Raw genomic sequence first — 23,251 nt, 5'->3', positions numbered from 1 at the left:
ATTTAAGCTGAGTCACTTGTACAGTATTTGGGAAATGCTGCATTGGCAGAGGCACCCTCCTCAGAACAAACAGTCCCCTGCCTGCTCTCTCAGGGCGATGGAAACGATCCTGTTGCTCTACGTCCAAGCAGAGCAAGGGCGTTCACCTTGGAGAAAGTGAGGACTGCAGATGCTAGAGACCAGAGTTGAAGGGCACATGCCAGAAATGTCGATTCTCCTGCTCCTTGGATGCTGCCTGGCCTGCTGCGTTTTCCAGCACCACATTTTTCAACTCTATTCACCTCGGAGTCCTGGGTAATATTTACCTGTCAACCCAAACCAATTATCCGCTAATTGCCAACTTTGCTATTAGTGGGATCTTGCTGTGTGCAAGTCATCTGTCACATTTTTTCCATTAACAGTGTGATGACTGGAAGCAGCTTCATATTATGTAGGAGTTTGGTGAGACCGCCTCTGACGCATTGTCCCATTATCTCAGGAAGGATATTACTGTCATGGTCTATACACAATGAAGGCTCATCAGGGCCTGTTCCCAGGGTGATGGGAGACTATCTTACAGTGAGACTCTGGACAAACTGTGTCTGTGCTTTCTCTACTTTAAAGAATGAAAGGTGATCTCATTTACATCTACACAAGTGGGGGGAGAGACAGAGAGGACAGGGCGGGGGGGGGGGGGGGAGAGACAGAGAGGACGGGGCGGGGGGGGTAGAGACAGAGAGGACGGGGCGGGGGGGGGGGGGAGAGACAGAGAGGACGGGGCGGGGGGGGGGGGGGGAGAGACAGAGAGGACGGGGCGGGGGGGTAGAGACAGAGAGGACGGGGCGGGGGGGGGGGGGGAGAGACAGAGAGGACGGGGCGGGGGGGGGGGTAGAGACAGAGAGGACGGGGCGGGGGGGGGGGGGTAGAGACAGAGAGGACGGGGCGGGGCGGGGGGGGTAGAGACAGAGAGGACGGGGCGGGGGGGGGGGGGGGGGAGAGACAGAGAGGACGGGGCGGGGGGGGGGGGGTAGAGACAGAGAGGACGGGGCGGGGGGGGGGGGGAGAGACAGAGAGGACGGGGCGGGGGGGGGGGTAGAGACAGAGAGGACGGGGCGGGGGGGGGGGGGGAGAGACAGAGAGGACGGGGCGGGGGGGGGGGGGTAGAGACAGAGAGGACGGGGCGGGGCGGGGGGGGTAGAGACAGAGAGGACGGGGCGGGGGGGGGGGAGAGACAGAGAGGACGGGGCGGGGGGGGGGGTAGAGACAGAGAGGACGGGGCGGGGGGGGGGGGGGAGAGACAGAGAGGACGGGGCGGGGGGGGGGGTAGAGACAGAGAGGACGGGGCGGGGCGGGGGGGGTAGAGACAGAGAGGACGGGGCGGGGGGGGGGGTAGAGACAGAGAGGACGGAGCGGGGGGGGGGGGGGTAGAGACAGAGAGGACAGATGCAGATCTATTCCCTGGTTGGGGAGTGTAAAACCAGGGAGCACCATTTAAACATTAGGAGGACACCACTTTGGTCCAAGAGAAGGATAAATTTTAAAAAATATATAAGACTGTGAAACTATGGAGCCCCCTGCCACAGGGGCCATGGAAGTTCCGTCTTTGTATAAAGAGAAGGCAGAAACTCATCGATTTCTGTTTACCAGGGGCAGGCAGGATTATGGGGGATGGGACTGATGAAAGGTACTGAAGGGTTTGATCAGCCATGGTCACATTGAATGGTTAGGACAGGCTTGATGGGCTGAATGGTCTACCCCCCCCCTCCACCCCACCCACCCACCCACCCACCCCATTCCTCTGTAAAACTCTTAGATTTATTGACATTGTGGATGATCCTATATGTGAATGGTGGCTCAGTGGTTAGCCTGCTGCAGGGTCCCAGGTTCGATTCCAGCCTCAGGCGACTCTCTGTGTGGAGTTTGCACACACTCTCTCAGTGTCTGCGTGGGTTTGCTCCGGTCTCTTCCACAGTCCAAAGATGTGCAGGTCAGGTGGATTGACCTTGGGGAATGCAGGGTTACAGGGATAGGGTAGTGTGAGATATCCTTCAGCAGGTCAGTGTGGACTCATTGAGCCGAGTGGCCTGCTTCTGCACTGTAGGGATTCCTTGAAGATAAATGCAAATCCTTTCTGTTTGCAGATGCTCTGAATGAGGCCATTTGGCCATCACACCCGTGTCAGGTCAACTGTCTGATTAGAACCATTCTTCTGCTTTTTCTCTGTTGACCTGCATTTTATAAAAAAAAACGTAAAGTGTATATCCATTTCCAAGGAAAGCAATTTTCTCCAAACGCTTGATATTTTGGGTCAATTTCTTTTAATTCAACACACAGAGACTGTACTGCATTTAAGCAGGACTCACACAATAGATACAGACAGACGGAAATCAGCAATTTACAGACACCTGTCATTGCCATAAACAACCACTCAGTAGACCAGGAAGGAATCCCAGCAGCCACTTCCCCAATGGACAACAGACTTCACTAACTGAACGGAAACATCTAACATTGCAATGGAACAATCTACTAAATTTACTGTCAGTCCTTTGAAAACACATTTGTTGCCATTCTGCAAGTCTGCTTGATGAGTCATTCTCAAATGCCCATAAACACATCCATATGTCTGGATTATCCATGGGGAACGTAGGGTTAACAGGGATAAGTTGGACCTAGGTGGGATGCTCTTTGGCGGATTGGTGTGGAATCAATGGGCTGAAATGCCCTACGTCTATACTACAAGATTCTATGACTAGCATTTCTTAATTATCCCTCAGTGCCCAGAGGGCAATTAAGTGTTAACCACATTGCTGTGGGTCTGGAGTCACATGTCGGCCAGATCAGGTGAGGATGTCAGTTTCTTTCCTTGAAGGGCATGAGTGAACCAGATGGGATTTCCCCCAACAATTGTCTACAGTTACATAGTCGTCATTAGACCCTTAATTCCAGATTTTTCATTGATTTAATTTTCACCATCTGCCCTGGCAGGATTCAACCTGGAACATTTCCTAAAGTTTGCTGGATTAATAGTCCAGCTATAATAGGCCATCACCTCCCTTTGCACCATCAAGTTGATGGTAATCTAGTTAAACTGCACCTTTGACCCTTTTAAGGAACATTTGCTTTGTTCTTCAACCTTCTCAGAGCAGGCCATGTATGTGGGGGAGTCAGTAAGATCTCAGATCAAGTTCCCTAATGGGGGCTGGTTCCACTGCTCACTAAACATAGCAATCCTGGGAAGGGATGGTGACAGATGCCAACCCTATTACCTTTTTTTATTGTGACTGTGCAGCGCAAATTGCATTTATAAATGTGATTAAACAGCTCCAGACACTTCACAGAAGCATTAAAGTTTGATAAGGAGGGATTGCAGAAGGCAGTCATTTGCAAGTCTTATCCATGCTGGGTTTTCCACAACAGCACCATCAGCCTCAAGCACCCCGTTCTTTCCAGGCAGCACATCTTTTTCCCTATAATTAATTATCTAATTCCCGTTTGAAGGTCAGGATTGAATCTGCCTCCTCCACACTCAGGCAGCACATTCCAGGTCCTGGCTGCACAAACAAAAACTGCTTCCCCTCACATCTTCTAAGCTTCTTACTGGAGAAAGGTCACAGAAAGCTCAGGCAGGAGAGAGAGAGAGAGAGAGAGAGAGAGAGAGAGAGAGAGGGAGACAGCAAGAAAGCGAGATTTCGGGAAAAAACTCCTGAACTTTAAAGACAATTTAATTTATTCATGGATTTGGGCAACACTGGTTGCACTAGAATTTATTGCCTGGGGGCAGTTTAGATTAGATTAGATTCTCTACAGTGCTGAAACAGGCCATTTGGCCCAACCAGTCCACACTGACCCTCTAAAGAGTAACCCACCCAGACCCATTTCCCCTCTGACTAATGCACCTAACACTTTAGCATGGCCAATTCTCCTAACCTGCACACCTTCGGACTGTGGGAGGAAACCCACGCAGACACAGGGAGAATGTCTGAGTGGAGTTTGCAGAGTCGCCTGAGGCTGGAATCAAACCTGGGACCCTGGTGCGGTGAGGCAGCAGTGCTAACTACGGAGCCACGGTGCCACCCTAGAGTCAACCATGTTGCTATGAGTCTGGAGTCACTTGTAGGCACAGACCAGGTAAGCAGGGCAGATTTCCTTCCCTAAAAGAACTTAGTGAACAGATGGGTTTTTTTTCCCCTTGACAATCAGCAATGGTTTCATAGTTATCTTGAGACTCTTATTTCAAACTTTTATTGGATTCAAATTCCACAATGTGCCGTGGTGGGATTCAAACCCAAGTCCCCAGAACATTACCTGGACCTCTGGATCGATAGCCCCGTGATAACAACAATAGGCTATCGCTGGCTCAAGGCATGCTGTGCCCACTGTGGAAGGACTATATTTCTTATTAAACATCGGACTGACAGATTGGCACAGTCATGTGGTTCATACAGTGAGAGGGCCATGGAGAAAGGAAGGGGTGGGAACTGAGAAGCGGCAGTGAGCTCACGACGTTGAGATTCAGGCATACACGCCTCCTCTCGTTCTGCGATACCGTGATTATCCCAAACCATAACAGTGATCAGAAAGAAAGATCCACAGAACATGGATTAAAAAGCTGAGAATGAAACCTTTTAATTCAAAGGCAGCTCATTTGACAAAATGAACTAAACAGTATTCACAGTGCACTTCATAACATGCAGGTTTTACATGGATATAGCACACACAGGGATTGTTACAAACAGCCTCACAATCATTGCACACCACACAAAGCCCTGTGTTGGGCACAACTGGGAACAACTTTGTTTCTGAAGGTCCAGACACCCCTTCTTTAGGAGAACTTCATCTGGTGAAAGGTGACTCACGGTAGGTTTTTGTTTTAAAGTCATTCATGGCACATGGATGCCATTGGCTGGCCCAGCTTTGATTGCCCATTCACTGGTTGCCCTTGAGAAGATGGTGGACAACTGCCTTCTTCAACCACTGCAGAGCATGCGGTGTCGGTAGACTCAATGCCATTTACGGGATTGTGGAGAAGAGAGTACCGGGATTTTGAAGGAACAACTATATATTTCCAAGTCAGGAGGACAAATCGGTTTGGAGAGGAACTTTCAGTTGGTGTTCCCATGTACCTGCTGTCCTCGTCTTTCTAGATGGAAGTGGTTGTAGGTTTGAACGGTGCTGTATAAGCAGCCTTAGTGAACTCCTGCAGTGCATCTTGTGTGCAGATTAGATTCCCTACAGAATGGAAACAGGCCCTTCGGCCCAACTAGTCCACAAGACCCTCCGAAGAGTAACCCACCCAGATCCATTGCCTTACCCTATATTTACCCCTGACTCATGCACCTGACATTGCAGGCAACTTATCATGGCCAATTCTTTGGATTGTGGGAGGAAACTGGAGCACCTGAAGGAAACCCATGCAGACACAGGGAGAATCGCCCGACACAGGAATCGAACCCAGGGTCCCTGGCTCTGTGAGGCAGCACTGAGCCACCATGCCTCCCCCTGCCACGATGCTCAGTAGCAATAGTGCATGGTGAGTGGATGTTTCTTGATGTGGTGCCAATCAAATGGGATGCTTTGTCCAGCATGATTTGAACCTTCCTGAGGGATATTGGAGCTGCACACATCCAGGCAGATTGGGAGCATTCTATCACACTCCTGATTTGTTTCTTGTGGATGATGCACAGGCTTTGGGGAGACAGGAGGTGAGTTACACAGTACAGTATTCGTTAGCAGAAGGGCATCCCACTGGGAGTCTCCTTGGGAATGCAGAATTATTCCGAACATAGGAATACGGATTAGAATCCTAACTAGCTGTCAGTCCAGCCTGAAGACAAGAAAGCTACCTTGCCTGTATCAAATATGGTGTCCACTGGCAGGAAATACAAACTGTGCTCAAATAGTGTCAAGGAATACTTCTCTTTTCAAGATGCTCAATCCAGCAGTTATTTCAGCTCCAGGACATCTCTGCAGGAGTTCCTCATGGTAGTGTCCTTAGTCCAATCATCTTCAGTTGCTTCTTCAATGACCTTCCCTCCATCATCCGGAGTGGGGATGTTCACCAGAAAGTTCAGTGCCGCTTGCAACTCCTCAAATACTGAAGCAATCGGTGTCCAAATGCAACAAGATCTGGACAATATCCAGGCTTGGGCTGAAAAGTGGCAAGTAACATTTATGCCACACAAATGCCAGGCTCTGACCATCACCAACAAGAGACAATCTAACCACCACCCCTTGACTTTCACTGGTGTTACCATCATTGAACTCCGCCCCCCATGATCAACATCCTGGGGGTTACCATTGATCAAAAACTCAATCTGGCTCTCACATAAACACAGTGGCTACAAGAGCAGGTCAGAGGCCAGGAATACTGTGGCAAATAACTCCCCTCCTGACTCCCCAAAGCCTGTCCACCATCTACAAGCCACAAGTCAGGAGTGTGATGGAATACTCTTCACTTGCCTGGATGGGTGCAGCCCCAACAACACTCGAGAAGCTTGATACCAACCAGGAGAAAGCAGCCCACTTGATTGGCACCACATCCACAAGCATCCACCCCCTCCACCATTGATACTCAGTAGCAGCAGTATGTAGTATCTACAAGACATACTGCCGAAATTCACCAAAGATCCTCAGACACCACCTTCCAAACTGAAACCATTTCCATCTAGAAAAACAAGGTCAACCTATACATGGGAACACCAGCACCTTCAAGTTCCCCTCCAAGCCACTCACCATCCTGACTTGGAAATATATCACCGTTCCTTCACTGTCACTGGGTCAGAATCCTGGAATTCCCTCCATAAGGTGCATTATGGGTCAACCTACAGCAGGTGGACTGCAGCAGCTCACCCCCACCTTCTCAAGGGGCAACTAGGGACGGGTAATAAATGCTGGCCCAGCCAGAAATCCTCAAATCCCACAAAATGAATAAATAAAATAGGAGTTAGCAGAGTCTTAGTTTAATGCCTCATTAGAAAAATGATGCCTCTGACAGACGCAGCCTGCCATTTTCAGAATACTGTTGTCCCATTTTCACAGAGGGTTGCGGTGGTAGACAGACTAAAAATTAGGCAAAAATGGGTACTGCAGCTGCTGGAGATTAGAGTCAAGATGAGAGTGGTGTTGGAAAAACACAGCAGGTGAGGCAGCATCCGAGGAGCAGGAAATCAACGTTTCGGGCAAAAGCCCTTCATCAGGAGTTCCTCCTGAAGGACCTTTGCCCGTAACGTCGATTTTCCTGCTCCTCGGATGCTGCCTGACCTGCTGTGCTTTTCCAGCACCACTCTCACCTTGAGACTAAAGCTAGATTGAATTGTGCGCTCGGGTCACAAGTTATCAAGTTCAGAATGAACTGAGCTGTGGCTGTCAAACTGGAGAGAATCTGAATGGCATAAACAGGTATTCTCAACACAGAGCTATCTACCACTTCCTATTCTCCTGCAGATATATCATTGAGGTTTTAATGATCATTCAGGTGCTCATTAATTCATTCAGTTAACCTCTGGTCGTAGTGTTTCAGAAAGTTGTACTGGTTGTGAGAATTTATTGTACTTTGTTGATTAGCCATGAAGTATGAAGTGTGAAGTAGTGCAGGTTTGATCTCAGCTTGCTGAGGTTGTGCCCATGGGAGCCAGGTTTGTATTTCCCTTCTCCACTCTCAGAAGTGGAATGTTTTCTCTTTCACAAATTGAATAGTTCTGCTGTCTCACCCAGGAAATATCACTCGAGGGGGAGGCAATGGTCTAGTGGTATTATCATTGGACTGTTAATCGAGAGAGAGAGAGAGAGAGACAGAGAGAGACAGAGAGAGACAGAGAGAGACAGAGAGAGACAGAGAGAGACAGCATGCTCTGGGCAACTGGGTTCGAATCCTGCCATGGCAGATGATGGAATTTGAATTCAATAAAAATCTGGGATTAAGAAGTCTTATGATGACCATTGTCGAAAAAGCCCATCTGGTTCACTAATGTCCTTTAGGGAAGTGAACTGCCATCCTTCCAGCCTACGTGTGACTGCAGACTCAGAAGTGTGGTTGACGTTTAATAATAACAGTAGGATAAAGTACAAGGCATATGACTGAGGGGGAGACATGGGAGACAGTGAGCTATTTGAGGTGATGAATTAACAGCATCACATTTGCATTGACACACAAATTGGCTCAAACACAACAAACTTTCAACAACCTATTGACACTAAAATGCTACTTGAGTCAATGTCAACAATGAATAGGGATTATGAGGAGACAGAAATACCCTTTAAAGTCATACGAGAGGGTCGTTCATCTCACTGGGGATGACTAAAACATTAACACGAATCTTTGTAAAGTGGGGATTATCTCTGAAGTTCATAGAGTCATTCTAAAGACATGTTGGATCCACACAGTGGGTAGAGCAGATAGAACCATTGGCTCCACAGCCAGATATTGTATATTTTTTAAAAACTACAATATGAGCATTGGGTAAAGGCGGTTTTTAGTTTTCTGGATGGTGGTCTGGAACATGGGCAAAGTTACTGCCTTGGAAACAGTGGAAGATAATGTTGAAAAATGAATTACCAGAACCCACTGCACATTAAGTTGACAAGGTTGTCTTTTTAACAATGGGAGGAGGTGGTTAGACACTTCGGTTTCAAGTTCAGGGCAGTTTTGCCCAGTGACAAACTTTTGATTCAACCAGGACCATGTGTGTGTGTTTAGGAGCACTCAGCAAGGCAACAACTTCTTGGTCATTTTTTTAACGTTCATTCACGGGCTGAGGGCATCGCTGGCTAGGCCAGCATTTATTGCCAACCACTAATTGCCCAGAGGGCACATAAGAGTCAACTACATTTCTGAGAGTCTGGAGTCATTGGAGACAAGGGATTCACGGTCATCGTGAGACACTTAATCCCAGATTTTTATTGAATTCAAATTCCATCATCTGCCATGGCAGGATTCGAACCCAGTTGCCCAGAGCATGGCCCCTGGGTCTCTGGATGAACGGTCCAGTGATAATACCACGCCTCCCCCTCTGGCGATGTTTCCTGGGTGAGACAGAACTGGGTGGGCAGCACGGTGGCACAGTGGTTAGCACTGCTGCCTCACAGCGTCAGAGATCCGGGTTCAATTCCCGCCTCAGGTGACTAACTGTGTGGAGTTTGCACATTCTCCCCGTGTCTGCGTGGGTTTCCTCCGGGTGCTCCGGTTTCCTCCCACAGTCCAAATATGTGCAGGTCAGGTGAATTGGTCATCCTAAATTGTCCGCAGTGTTAGGTAAGGGGTAAATGTAGGGGTATGGGTGGGTTGCGCTTCGGCGGGGCAGTGTGGACTTGTTGGGCCGAAGGGCCTGTTTCCACACTGTAAGTAATCTAATCTAATCTAATCTAATCTAACTACCTAACTTGTGAAAGAGAAAACATTTCTCCCACTCTCTCTTCTGAGTGTGGAGAAGGGAAGTACAAGCCTGAGCAGCTAGTTATTCTCTCTACAAATTCCCCTTTTGAAAAGAAAAAAGGGAAAAGCATTCTTCAGAAACACTGACAGGAAGAATATTCAAACTAGTGAAAACCATATTACGAATTGCTGAATCCACAGCCTTGGTGCTTTATCAAAGAGTTAAAAGGAACCAGAAGGAAACTGATTCAAAATATCTCAATGTCTGTAATCCAGACTGGTGACAGAACTGAGCTTCACTGACGTTTTTTTAAATGTTCCTACCCCACCCCGAATCACTGCATCTTTTCGGGGACCAAAGTGTCTAACCACCTCCTCCCATTGTTAAAAAGGCAACCTTGTCAACTTAATGTGCAGTGGGTTCTGGTAATTCATTTTTCAACATTATCTTCCACTGTTTCCAAGGCAGTCTAGTGGCATCGTCACTGGACTGTTAATCCAGAGACCCAGACCATGCCCTGAGGACCAAGGTTCAAACCCTGCCATGACAGATGATGGAATTTGAATCCAATCAAAGAAAGATCTGGAATTAAGAGTCGGCATGTGACCCCAGACCTAAAGCAATGTGGTCGACTCTTAACTGGGTAATTCAAGATGAGCAATAAATGCTGTCTAGCCAGTAATGCCTTCAACCCATGAAGCAATAAAGGAGAAAAAGAATCTGTTCTTTGCTAGGACCAGTATCATTTTTGAAGCTCTTCTGACCCTTCACAGTTCCTTGCTATCTTTTCTTGCATTTGAGTTTTTTTTTGTTTAAAAGGATAGAGATTAAGTTATAAGTTAACAATTTGTGGTTCTTTCTTCATACAGTGGAAATCATCTGCTTTTTAATTTGTCAGCCTCAGCCCATTGATAGAATTCTGAAGCATTCCACGCACCCACCCAACATTCCCTGTGTAAGGACCACTACTCTCTTTACACAGGAAGTGGTGGGTGCATGGAATGCCCTGGTAGTAGAGTCAGATACGTGAGGGACATTTACGTGACTCTTCGATAGGCTCGAAGATAGTACAGTGAAGGGCATGTAATTTACTCGGATAAAAGGTCAGCACAACACCTAGGGCCTGTATTGTGCTGTACTGTTCTCTGTTAAAGTCATGGGTTTCAGCCCCATTCTATGTGCACATAATTCACACTGGGATTTTGGTACTGAGGGAGTGCTGCAGTGTTGGAGGTGCTTTCTGATCGGTGAACTGTCGCATTAAGGGCTGCATCTGCCTTCATTGGTAGATTCAAAAGACTCTGAGATACTACGCTGAAGAGGAGCAATTTCTCTCTTTTGTCCTGGTCAACAGCCTTACGGTATACCAGTGAAAAAGAGGTCTGACCTTTCTGTACTGTTGGTGGGTCCTCGTTACGCGGAAATTGGGGATCGAGTTTGTTCAAAAGTAAAAGCATTCGAAAAGTATGCCTAAGGCACTCTGTAAGTGCACATTTTCCGTTTTACAATGAACGAAGGCACAGCCTGGTCAGATAATGAAAACTGGTGAACAATCAAGACTCCCCAGTTTATTCCTTCTGCTGTTACGACCAGGAAAAGCCTTGGTGCAGAAATGAATACAAACCACATAACCACCAGCAATTCTTCCGGACTTGGGAAGGTATTTTACAGCTTCATGAAATAAAATATCAGCAATTTTGGCTGTCCAAAGTGAGACAGAAGGAAAAGCTGGTCCTTTCTGTCCATGACCTAGGTTGGGTGGCCACATCGCTAACTAGTTCACTGACTGAGCTCTGCAAAAGTGGATGAGAAGAATATTTCAGGAAGAGGTCGTGACGTTGTGAGCCTGTAATCAATGGACCATGGCAAAACAGTTGCAAGCGGGCTCAAAATTCTCAGAGTCAACAGCTAAAGATTATTTCCACTGGTAAATATTAGCATCAGGACTCAGAGTCAAAAGGGAACAGAGAAGGTATGAAGGGAGCCTTGACCATGTGACGTGTTCTGATAAACCAAAGCAATCATGATATTTAAGAGGTCAATGAAGAAAAATAGGAAGTGAGAGAGGAGTGAGAGAGGAGTGAGAGGGAGAGTGAGAGGGAGAGGGAGAGGGAGAGGGAGAGGGAGAGGGAGAGGGAGAGGGAGAGGGAGAGGGAGAGGGAGAGGGAGAGGGAGAGGGAGAGGGAGAGGGAGAGGGAGAGGGAGAGGGAGAGGGAGAGTGAGAGGGAGAGTGAGAGAGAGAGGAGTGTGAGAGAGAGAGAGAGAGTGAGAGGGAGAGAGAGAGAGAGAGAGAGAGAGAGAGAGAGAGTGAGAGTGAGAGAGAGTGTGAGAGTGAGAGAGAGAGAGTGTGAGAGTGAGAGAGAGAGAGAGTGAGAGAGTGAGAGAGTGAGTGTGAGAGTGAGAGTGAGAGGAGTGAGAGAGAGAGGGAGAGAGAGAGAGAGAGAGAGAGAGAGAGAGAGAGAGGGAGAGGGAGAGGGAGAGAGAGAGAGTGAGAGAGAGAGAGTGAGAGGGAGAGTGAGAGGGAGAGTGAGAGGGAGAGGGAGAGGGAGAGGGAGAGTGAGAGGGAGAGTGAGAGAGAGAGTGAGAGAGAGAGAGAGAGTGAGAGAGAGAGTGAGAGAGAGAGTGAGAGAGAGAGTGAGAGAGAGAGTGAGAGTGAGAGGGAGAGTGAGAGGGAGAGTGAGAGGGAGAGTGAGAGGGAGAGTGAGTGAGAGAGAGAGTGAGAGAGTGAGAGAGTGTGAGAGTGTGAGTGAGCAGCCCCTCATGAGCAAACAGTGAATGCTTCAAACAGGAAACTAATCATATGCTACGCAAGTGCAAGGCCATGACCATTTTCAACAAGGGAAGGTTGGCACCATCTCCCCAAAGACATTCGACAACAGCATCACATCTCAATCCCCACATTATCAACATCGTATAGGTTACCAGTGACCAGAAACGGAACTGGCCAGACAGGGAAGAGGGGAAGGCACCATCGCCCTTTTGTACAGGGCTCAACAATTAGGGGATACATGATTAAGGTAAGGAGCAGGAGATCGACAGACTGGAGGAAACCTCTCTTACCCAGAGAGGGATGGAGGTGGCCTAGAGGTGTTATTGCTAGACTGTTAATCCAGAGATCTAGGTAACGTTCTGGGGACCTGGGTTCAAATCCTGCCACAGCAGATTGTGTAATTTGAATTCAATAAACTCGAGAATTAAGAGTCTAGTGATGTCCATGAATCTATTGTCAATTGTTGGGGAATAGCCAATCTGTTCACTGATGTCCTCAGGGAAGAAAACTGCCATCCTTACCTGGTCTGGCCTACGTGTGACTCCAGACTCACCGCTATGTGATTAACGCTTAACTGTCCTCTGGGTAATTAGGGATGGGTAATAAATGCTGACCTGGCCAGTGACGACCTCATCCTAGTAAAGGGGGAACCTTTTGCCCGAAATGTCGATTTTCCTGCTCCTCGGATGCTGCCTGACCTGCTGCGCTTTTCCAGCACCACTCTAATCTTGACTCTGATCTCCAGCATCTGCAGTCCTCACTTCCACCTGAGAGAGTGAGTGAGAGTGTATGAGAGCGCGAGAGAGAGCAAGAGCAAGGTAGAGCGTGCGAGAGAGCGTGTCAGCGCATGTGTCAAAGCGTGTGTCAGTCTGTGGGTCAGTGTGCGAGTGTCAGCGTGAGAGAGTGTCAGCGCGAGAGAGAGCATCAGCGCGCGTGTGGGTCAGTGCGTGTGAGTGTCAGTGTGTGGGTGAGAGCGCGTGGGTTAGTGAGCGCGTGGGTGGGTCAGTGAGAGAGTGTCAGTGTGTGAGAGAGTCAGTATGTGAGTGAGAGTGAGAGAGAGTGTGGTGTGAGTGTGTGTGTGTCAGTGTGAGAGTGAGTGTGTGTGTCAGTGTGAGAGTGAGTGTGTGTGTCAGTGTGAGAGTGAGTGTGTGTGTCACTGTGTTTGTGAGAGCGTGTCAGCGTGCGAGTGTGTGTGTGTGTCTGTGAGAGTGTGTGTGTGTGTGTGCCAGTGTGAGAGACAGTGTCAGTGTGTGTGTGTGAGAGAGAGAGTGAGAGAGTGAGAGTGAGAGTGAGAGAGAGTGAGAGAGTGAGAGTGAGAGAGAGAGTGAGAGAGTGAGAGTGAGAGAGAGAGAGTGAGAGAGTGAGAGTGAGAGAGAGTGAGAGAGTGAGAGAGTGAGAGAGTGAGAGAGTGAGAGAGTGAGAGAGAGTGTGAGAGAGAGTGTGAGAGAGAGTGTGAGAGAGAGTGTGAGAGAGAGTGTGAGAGAGAGTGAGAGTGTAGTGTGAGTGAGTGCCAGTGTGTGTGTGTGTGCGTGCGCGTGTGTGTGTGAATGAGTCAGCGTGCGAGAGAGTGTCAGCGTGCGAGAGCGTGGGTCCGTGTGAGAGTGAGTCAGCGCGTGTGGGTCAGCGCGTGAGAGTGTCAGTGTGTGAGAGAGAGTCAGCGTGTGTGTGTGTCAGCGTGTGAGTGGGAGAGTCAGTGTGAGAGAGCGAGTGCGAGAGAGCGAGGGTCAGTGAGAGCGAGGGTCAGTGAGAGCGAGGGTCAGTGAGAGCGAGGGTCAGTGAGAGCGAGGGTCAGTGAGAGCGAGGGTCAGTGAGAGCGAGGGTCAGTGAGAGCGAGGGTCAGTGAGAGCGAGGGTCAGTGTGCGTGTGTGAGTGTCAATATGTGTCAGTGTGCGCGAGAGTGAGTCGGTGCGCGAGAGTGTCTGTATGTGTGCGAGTGTGTGGGGGTGCGAGTGTGAATGCCTGTGTGCGAGTGCGCGTCAGTGTGAGAGAGTGTGTGAGAGAGTGTGAGAGAGAGTGTGAGAGAGAGTGTGAGAGAGAGTGTGAGAGAGAGTGTGAGAGAGAGTGTGAGAGAGTGAGTGTGTGAGTGTGAGAGTGAGTGAGTGTGAGAGTGAGAGAGTGTGAGAGTGAGTGAGTGAGAGAGTGAGTGAGTGTGAGTGTGCATGTGAGTGAGAGTCTGTGTGCGAGTGTCAGTGTGAGAGAGAGTGTCAGTGTGAGTGTGTGTCAGTGAGTGAGAGTGTGTGAGTGAGAGTGTGTGGGTGAGTGTGAGTGTGCAAGTGTGTGTGTGAGTGTGTCAGTGTGAGAGTGTGTCAGTGTGAGAGCCAGTGTGTGAGACAGTGTCAGCGTGTGAGAGTGTCAGCGTGTGAGAGTGTCAGCGTGTGAGAGTGTCAGCGTGTGAGAGTGTCAGCGTGTGAGAGTGTCAGCGTGTGAGAGTGTCAGCGTGTGAGAGTGTCAGCGTGTGAGAGTGTCAGCGTGTGAGTGTTTGTCAGTGAGAGTGTCTGTCAGTGTGTGTGTGTGTGTGTGTGTGTGTGTCAGAGAGAGTGAGAGAGTCAGTGTGTGAGAGATGTGTCCGTGAGAGAGAGATGTGTCCGTGAGAGAGAGATGTGTCCGTGAGAGAGAGATGTGTCCGTGAGAGAGAGATGTGTCCGTGAGAGAGAGATGTGTCCGTGAGAGAGAGATGTGTCCGTGAGAGAGAGATGTGTCCGTGAGAGAGAGATGTGTCCGTGAGAGAGAGATGTGTCCGTGAGAGAGAGATGTGTCCGTGAGAGAGAGATGTGTCCGTGAGAGAGAGATGTGTCCGTGAGAGAGAGTCAGTGTCAGTGTGTGAGAGTGTGTCAGTGTGTGTGAGAGGGGCAGTGTGTCAGTGTGAGTGTCAGTGTGAGGGAGAGTGTGTGTGTGTGTCTGTGTGAGAGAGGGTCAGTGTGAGAGAGGGTCAGTGTGTGTGTGAGTGTGAGTGTGAGTGTGAGTGTCTGTCAGTGTGAGAGAGTGGCAGTGTGAGTGTGGCAGTATGTGAGAGAGTCAGTGTGTGTGTGTGTCTGTGTGTGAGTGGCAGAATGAGTGGCAGCGTGAGAGTGTCAGTGTGTGCGTGAGTGTCAGTGTGTCAGAGAGAGTGAGAGGGTGTCAGTGAGAGAGTGTCAGTGTGAGTGAGAGTGTCAGTGTGAGGGAGAGTATCAGTGTGTGAGGGTGTCAGTGTGAGTGAGAGTGTCAGTGTGAGGGAGAGTGTCAGTGAGAGAGGGGCAGTGTGAGAGGGGCAGTGTGTCAGAGTGTCAGTGTGTGTCAGTGTGAGAGTGTCAGTGTGAGGGAGAGTATCAGTGTGTGAGGGTGTCAGTGTGAGTGTGTGTGTCAGTGTGAGTGTGAGTGTCAGTGAGAGAGGGGCAGCGTGAGAGTGTCAGTGTGTGCGTGAGTGTCAGTGTGTCAGAGAGAGTGAGAGGGTGTCAGTGAGAGAGTGTCAGTGTGAGTGAGAGTGTCAGTGTGAGTGAGAGTGTCAGTGTGAGGGAGAGTATCAGTGTGTGAGGGTGTCAGTGTGAGTGAGAGTGTCAGTGTGAGGGAGAGTGTCAGTGAGAGAGGGGCAGTGTGAGAGGGGCAGTGTGTCAGAGTGTCAGTGTGTGTCAGTGTGAGAGTGTCAGTGTGAGGGAGAGTATCAGTGTGTGAGGGTGTCAGTGTGAGTGTGTGTGTCAGTGTGAGTGTGAGTGTCAGTGAGAGAGGGGCAGTGTGAGAGGGGCAGTGTGTCAGAGTGTCAGTGTGTGTCAGTGTGAGAGTGTCAGTGTGAGGGAGAGTATCAGTGTGTGAGGGTGTCAGTGTGAGTGTGTGTGTCAGTGTGAGTGTGAGTGTGAGTGTCTGTGTCAGTGTGAGAGAGGGTCAGTGTGTGTGTCAGTGTGTGTGAGAGTGGCAGTGTGAGAGTGTGGCAGTGTGAGAGTGTGGCAGTGTGAGAGTGTGGCAGTGTGAGAGAGAGTCAGTGTGAGAGAGAGTCAGTGTGAGAGAGAGTCAGTGTGAGAGAGAGTCAGTGTGTGTGTATGTGGCAGAGAGTGAGTGGCAGAGAGTGAGTGGCTGAGAGAGTGTCAGTGTGAGAGTGGCAGTGTGAGAGTGGCAGTGTGAGAGTGTCAGTGTGAGAGAGTGGCAGTGTGAGGGAGAGTGTCAGTGTGTGAGAGTGTCAGTGTGTACATATGCGAGTGTGACAGTACATGTGTGTTATTCAGAGCTGTTCAAGAGGCAACAGCCCAGTTCAAAAGTCAGGTTCGATCACCAGTTTAATTTTGTGCCATCCACTGCAGTACATAAGCTCAAAAATCACTACATGTTGTGTTTTGGGTCAGTTATTTCATGCTGAATGATGCGAACAAGACATTGCAATGCATTAGAATGGGCAAGCAAGGTTTATGCATTAAAAACATTATGTGCAGAAAAGACTTTGGAAATGTCAAAGCAATCTTTTTCAAGTCAATAAATTTAATACCTTGTAGATACAGTGACAGGGAATGAAAAGCCATATGTCTGATTAAATGAAATGTGGGGACTTCAATAACAGCCCAGGCATATGTGAAGACGACACTTTGAGCTTCATGTCTTCCTTCACCACCAGGTGACTCTCTTCACTGCAAAAGTTACAAGACTTGTCCTCCTTTACAAATAGCACAGATCTGTTTCTTTAAGCTGTCACATGCTATACAAATCCTCCACCTCTGATTCCTAACAGGGTACATTAAAACTGACACTCTCTGTCTGACCTTGCAGTTATTGATTAACTAGCTCCCCATTCTTTCCCATCCTTCTCTCCTGCAGTCTCACACTAACGGACACAGCTCTCGAGCTCAGCCAAGTTCTGCCTGTGCCTACCGCCATCGAGTGAACTGCGCACATTTCCAAACCCCGTTTCCCCCCCCCAAACCCTAACCTTTTATTTGGGTGAGAGAGAAGGTGGGGGAAAGAATATAAAGACATTTCTCTTTCACTGGAAAGTGTTTCGCTGGAATTGCACTGCCTGTTACCGAGTGGCAGATTTACGACATCGCTATATCACTGCCAGGGTGAGTGTGGTTACAAGCCACGGAATAAACAAAGCATTTTTGAAGACGGAGGGGGTAGAGGTTAGAGGTTAATTTAATCATTAAACACTTCAGGACTGAAAATTCTCTTTAATAAACCCCCTTTGGCTCAACATTGTCGAATGGATCACAGCTGCTTGGCTGTCCTTTGTGAAAGCCAGTGACACATAAAGAGAGGTTGGCTGGGTGCAGAGGTGAAAGTTATGTCTATTGCCCAATAACACAGTATCATTTCCATTGTTCCCCTTCGAATGCGTAAGTAATCCCAAACAGGCTGAAACCCTCTTGGGCCACACATGGCAGATGTGTGCGTGCTTGTTCTCACGTGTCTGAATGCACACACACACACACACACACCCCTGAAGGAAACTGTTTCACATTCCCTTCAAATGTGCTAATCTCCGGTCAGTCAGTCACTTGTACTGAGTATTGAAGGGTGGCACCTGAAGGGTGGACACTATAGCAGTGCTGACTGACAGCACCAACCCCCCCCCAGACCCTTTTCCTGTTCACCTGTCCACAATGAGCACCACCTGTGAGCACAAGACAAGCTGGGCACGATACAGAGCGAGGGAGATGCTCACACTCGTGGAGCCACAGAACCCACTCGGTGCCAAGGCTGCTCCTCAATGCCAAGTGCAACACAAAAGGAAAGAAGGTGGCAGACAGGATTGCCAGCTGTGTAGGAAAATAATCCTGTCTTGCATCAGGCCGTGAATTGGAATCAGTTGCCAACCCGATGCCAACAGACTAACCCTGGCAAGTACAAAAGCTGTGGGGCCCTTTTGGGGGGGGAGGACGGAGAGAGAGAGGAAACAAGCTCATATCTTAGTAACCCTTTCATCACAACCTCAGGACAACTTAGGGCACTTTCAACCCCAAAGAGAGATCTCTGCACGCAGTGTAGCCAGTCCTGTAATCTGCTTGAAATTGTCAAACTAAAAGACTACAAGGGACAGTGGCTCCCCTCCCAGAATATACTCTAGTTTCTGCCACAAACTCGGTGTCAATCAGAATTAAAGATCTTACACATTAAAGTTCAAACTGAAACCACTTTTGCAAGATTGTTTGATTTAAAAGAAATCGCCTACGTTTCTTCTTTGGGCAAATTGTCCCCTGACTGTTTTGGAAAACTTCTGTTCTTTGAGATAATTAAACATTATGCTGTCCAGCTCGGAAAAGCAATAACAACAACACCTCAACATAAAGAAAAGAAAATTAAGAACCGCAAGAGGGAACTCAAAGTGCAGCAGATTATATGTCGGGGAGAGGAGACCCTCTTCATACTTTTTAATACAACGGCTTACTGAAAAATCGCTTTCAAAAAAAAAATCAGTCTCGGCTGAGGGGTCTTTATCGCAAACAAAGCCTTGCTTATAAACCCATTCACTGGCACATCCAGAGAGGGGTGGGTGGGTGGGTGTGAGAGTGTGTGTCAGAGTGTGCGTGTGTGTGTGTCAGAGTGCATGAGAGTGTCTGTGTGAGAGTGTGTGTCAGAGTGTGAGAGAGTGAGTGTGTGTGTGTCTCTCTCTCTCTCGGTGTGTCCGTTTGTGTGTTAGAAACCAATACCAAACAGAATAAATCAAGCCCCTCTCTTTGTTAGTGCTGCCTCATTGTGCCAGTTCTGAAGTCTGTGGCTATGGGACCGCTTGCCTACGAAACAGAAGAGATTCGTTTAAGGTTTAAATAAACCCAACCTCCGCCACACAACCCTTCTCTCCCCCCCTCCCCCGCCCCCCCATTCTCCACAGAAACAAAACCGTCGGCAGTCAGACAACAAAGGGCAGGAGTGAAAGCAACTACCTCAACAAGCAAGAGCTGTTAGGAGGAGAGACTGGTGGGTTAACAGACAAATACAGGAGAAAGCCAGAAAGTTGCACTGGGTGATCTTCCTTAAATTGCTCGGATTAAATGGGCTGTGCATTATGAAAGCTGCTCCTTTTAGGTTAGAGATGGCTCTATCTCTCTCAACCTCTGCCCCCCCCACCCACCCACCCCCCCAACTTTATTATGCAGTCCACTCTGGGGCCTTAGCTGGTTTCCAGTGAGTAGCTGCTCATTTTAGACACGGCCTTACATTTAATCCAGACAGCAAACTTTTACACTGCCAACACGTTCGGCCCAACAGCAATCACTCCGTGATTTTCATCTGGGGGATGGAGGGTTTGGGCTTGTTATTTGATTGGGGTGTGTGTGTGTGTGGGGGGGGGGGGGGGGAGGTGAGGTTGGAGAAGGTTTCTGAGGTGAATTAAAGTGGGGGGGGGGGAGAAAAGAGGGTGGGCATGCACATCAGAATGTTCTCTGCACAAAAGCAAGGACAAACAAAACAACGTGGACAGGCAATCTATTTCCACAGCCTCGCCTGTGTGCCTCTCATTTCATTGACCATCTGACCCCCCTGTTTCCACCCCCCCCCCCCCCAGTGAATCAGACAGAACACAAAAGGAGGGGAAAGTGCCTGTAGGAAAAGACAGCAACGTTGGTGAGACTGGGGCTATTGTAAGATACAAGCTTAATCTTGAATTGGGAAGGTTTTTGTTTGGGGGGGCAGGAGGATGGGGTGGAGGTGGCGGGGGGGGGGGGGGGGGAGGAGGGAGGAGGTGGAGGGAAGAGTATAAACTTAAAACATAAAAGGGTGTATGATTCAAGAAAAACACAGCTCAGTTAGTGCGACAAAGGAGCTCTGAATAAGCAGGCAGTACAAACCGCACAATGGAGATGACCTTTAGCCTCTTCTTCATGACTCAAACAAATGAGACACAAAAAAACCTCTGTCAAACACAGCCAATGAGAAACCTTAACCTAATAGGGTGGGGGCCCGCTTGCTGGAACTACCTGGAAGGAAAATAACTGGGGGTCAGAGGACACATAATTGCCTGACTTTAAAGGCATGGGTGATTCTATGGTGAAACAAATCTACATCGATAAAAATGGCCTCTTCACGACACAGACTCTCCATGGCATCCCCATAAGCTAAGAAACTCAAAATTGAAACTGAGCTGCATTTGATGGTTTGAATCTGATTGTAAGCAGGAAATACTACCAAAATGGCAGAGTGTTATTTAGGAGTTAAATTTGATTTATAACTTTGAAGTCAAGAGAATTGCAAATCTTGCTCACAAATCTTCCTTATCACCCAGTGTGGGACACGCAGGCTTGTAATGAATTCATGAAAACAGACAGGACACAACCTTTCCTCAACCTCCACAAACATAACACTTACACCTCTCATTTGCCAAAGATTGCTCGCTGCCATGTTTGGATTGTCCTTGTGCATGTGTTGTGGCAGGTCCCATACAAAGCAGCACACAGCATGGCAATTAGCATCAGAGGAGAGACAAAAAGCACTCTCTCTCAATGCTGGGGTGGCTGAAACCGGAGCGTAAGAGAGAGACACACACAGCTATCGAAGAGTGCGACTCAACAAAAAAAAGCACAAGCCACCAAGGGCAATGCAATGCACCTGGCTGAGGGTCTGCTTGATGGACCGCAGATAATCTGGGGCTCCAGAGGTCTAAAGTACCATCTCTAGAGGTGTAGACTCGACATTACAGCACATCCGAATTTCCCCCAAATAGCAACAACGCTCTCTAGCCAGAAATTCGAAGTCACAATCGTGATTCGGGACACCAGGAAACGCAGAGCACTGGTGGACAGTACACAAAAGCATTGCTAAAAGCAAAGCAACTTGACAATTGGCAAAATGGACGATGCAACATTCACCCAAAAAGGAAGCCATTCCAGCCAACCTGCCTGTACCAGCCTTCTTTGAATGAGCTAGTTATTACCATCTTTGCAAATGTTTAACCCATTCTTCCCATGAAACTCAATCCTTGGCCTGCCACCTTTCAGCGCATTCTAGATCACCACAACTCAATCTCCAGTTCTGTTGCTGATGGACTAAAATCTGTGGAAACGGTTTCTCCTAACTTACTCCATTAAAACAATTAACATCTCTTAAGACTCAAACAAACGTTCTCCTCAAACATCATATCTTGATGGGCTCTTGATCCTTCTTTTTATTCACACTATTGACTTTGGTATCACTGGCATTTATTGGCCATCCCTAGCTGCCTGACATAACACAAAAATGACAAGTAATGTGAAGATGGGATATTTCAGTGCTGAGGGGAATGTGGGTTGTACTGAATATTGGCTGTTGATACATCTCCTTATGAGGCTGGAAAACGCCACTTCTTCGCCATCAAATGGGAGACCCTGTAAAAAGGTCAAGGCACCACAGTCCCAGAGCATCCTGGCACTGCTGTCATTGGAGAGGGACGACCAATGCTGGTTTAACCTGAGGGTCACCTCAGGAGAGGGGCGAGGTTGAGGTGGTGGGACCTTCAGGGTGACCTCAGCCAGTGTGAGAATTAAATCCATGCTGTTGGTGCCACTCTGCAGTTGCCCAACTAACCAACCCCTGGAGCCAATGTCAAGGCACCTCAGCAACAAAGGACAGGTTAGATGCACTGGCTGGTCTTTTCCTTCTAACACTTTCAGAAAGTTTGCTCGTGGAGTGGAGTTATCTCTTAGTGAGCTGGGCCAGTCATCTCCAGACTTCCAGCACCTTCCACATCAGCTTCCGAGTGGAGGAGATCTCAGCTCAACCAAAGGAACAATCTTGCTTTCAATAGTTAGATCCAGATTAAAAAAGCCACACACACACACACACACACACACACACCCATGTTTGCCATTAGAATTTAGCACACTCACTTTCTAACCCAATCAGCTCTTGCTTTGGATTAGATGCTTCATTGAGATAAAGCCTCCTATTGGGCAACAGGACACATTTCATCCTGTTGTTTACCAATTGTTCCTGGATGGAGCACTTGCATCTTAAACCCTGGCCAAGAACTGGCAAAACACAATGGCCAAAAGCAATGGCATTCGAGTGAAAAGCATGTTCAAAGCCTGTCCCACTCTGGGCAACAGAAAAAAATTATCTGACTCCTCAATATTGAGCATTGCTTAAAAACACACATTTTCTCAAAGTTTCTCGTCTCACACACATCAGGACAATTCACAAGAAATACCGAAAGAAAGGGAAAACAAGAATATTTGATGTACAGATGGTCTGATGTACAGAAGGTGAATGTTGCTGAGAAAAGATGCACATTTTATCAAAGGCTTTCATCTTACACTCATCAGGACATTTCTCAAGAATGCTAATGTGAACCGAAAGCAATATTTATACGTTACAGTAATATAAAATAAAACACGGAACTGCAGTTGTTGGCGATCTGAAACAAAAACAGAAATTGCTGGAGGAACCGTGGGAGCATCTGTGGGATGAAGCCAGAGTAAATGATGAGAGTCCAGTGACCCTTCATCATAACTGAGGTCTTCCAGCAATTTGTTTTTGATTTATACTGTTACTGTTCCCTTTACTTTGGTATTCTTGTGAATTGTCCTGATGAGTGGAAGATTAAAGGTTTTGATAAAAGATGTGACTTTTCAGCAATATTTAAAGTTCTGTATATCATCAAACTACAATTTCTCAAATATTATTGATAGCATTTAAACTGAACCGCAGAAGTCCTTTCAATGTAATTACTGTCAAAGATTAATAGACTTTGCTTGCATCCTGAATATTTTAAATACTTGGCAGAGTCTTTTTCGTATAGCATGGCTTGTCCGGCAGATACTCGGGTGAAGTCTGTGCAAGAAATTTAACATCACGTGGCAAGAAACCCGTCCAGTCATTTGAAATGTATAAAGGAACAAGATTCAAAAATGAGAGTAGACTGTGGCATAGTGGTTAAGTTCATTGAACAAATTATCTGGAACCAAAAGCTAATGTTCTGTGGATACGGTTTCAAAATCTACCATGACAGAAATTTTAATTCAATAAAAAATGGAAACCTAGATAACCACAGTCAATTGTCAGGGAAAAAAAAAACCCATCTGCTTCACTAATGTTATTTTAGGGAAGGAAATCTCTGCCATCCTTACTTGTCTGATCTCTATGTGACTCCTGACCTGCAGCATTACAATTGTCCTGTGGGCAATTAGGGATGGGCAAAAAAATGCTGGCCTAAACAGCAAGCCTCACATCCCATGAATAAATAAATAAATTCCGGAATTAG

The 23,251-nt window shown here is 47.9% G+C and overlaps 1 protein-coding gene across 16 annotated transcripts in view; it reads right to left on the bottom strand.

Moving 5' to 3' along the window:
• zmiz1a (zinc finger, MIZ-type containing 1a) overlaps positions 1 to 23,251 on the bottom strand; it is a 320,345-nt gene that overhangs the window by 214,221 nt on the left and 82,873 nt on the right. The gene's annotated exons all lie outside the window — the stretch shown is intronic.

Source organism: Chiloscyllium punctatum, chromosome 13 (genome assembly GCF_047496795.1).
Source record: "Chiloscyllium punctatum isolate Juve2018m chromosome 13, sChiPun1.3, whole genome shotgun sequence".
In the NCBI taxonomy this organism is placed as follows: Eukaryota; Metazoa; Chordata; class Chondrichthyes; order Orectolobiformes; family Hemiscylliidae; genus Chiloscyllium; species Chiloscyllium punctatum.
This window is presented reverse-complemented; position numbering and strand designations above follow the sequence as displayed.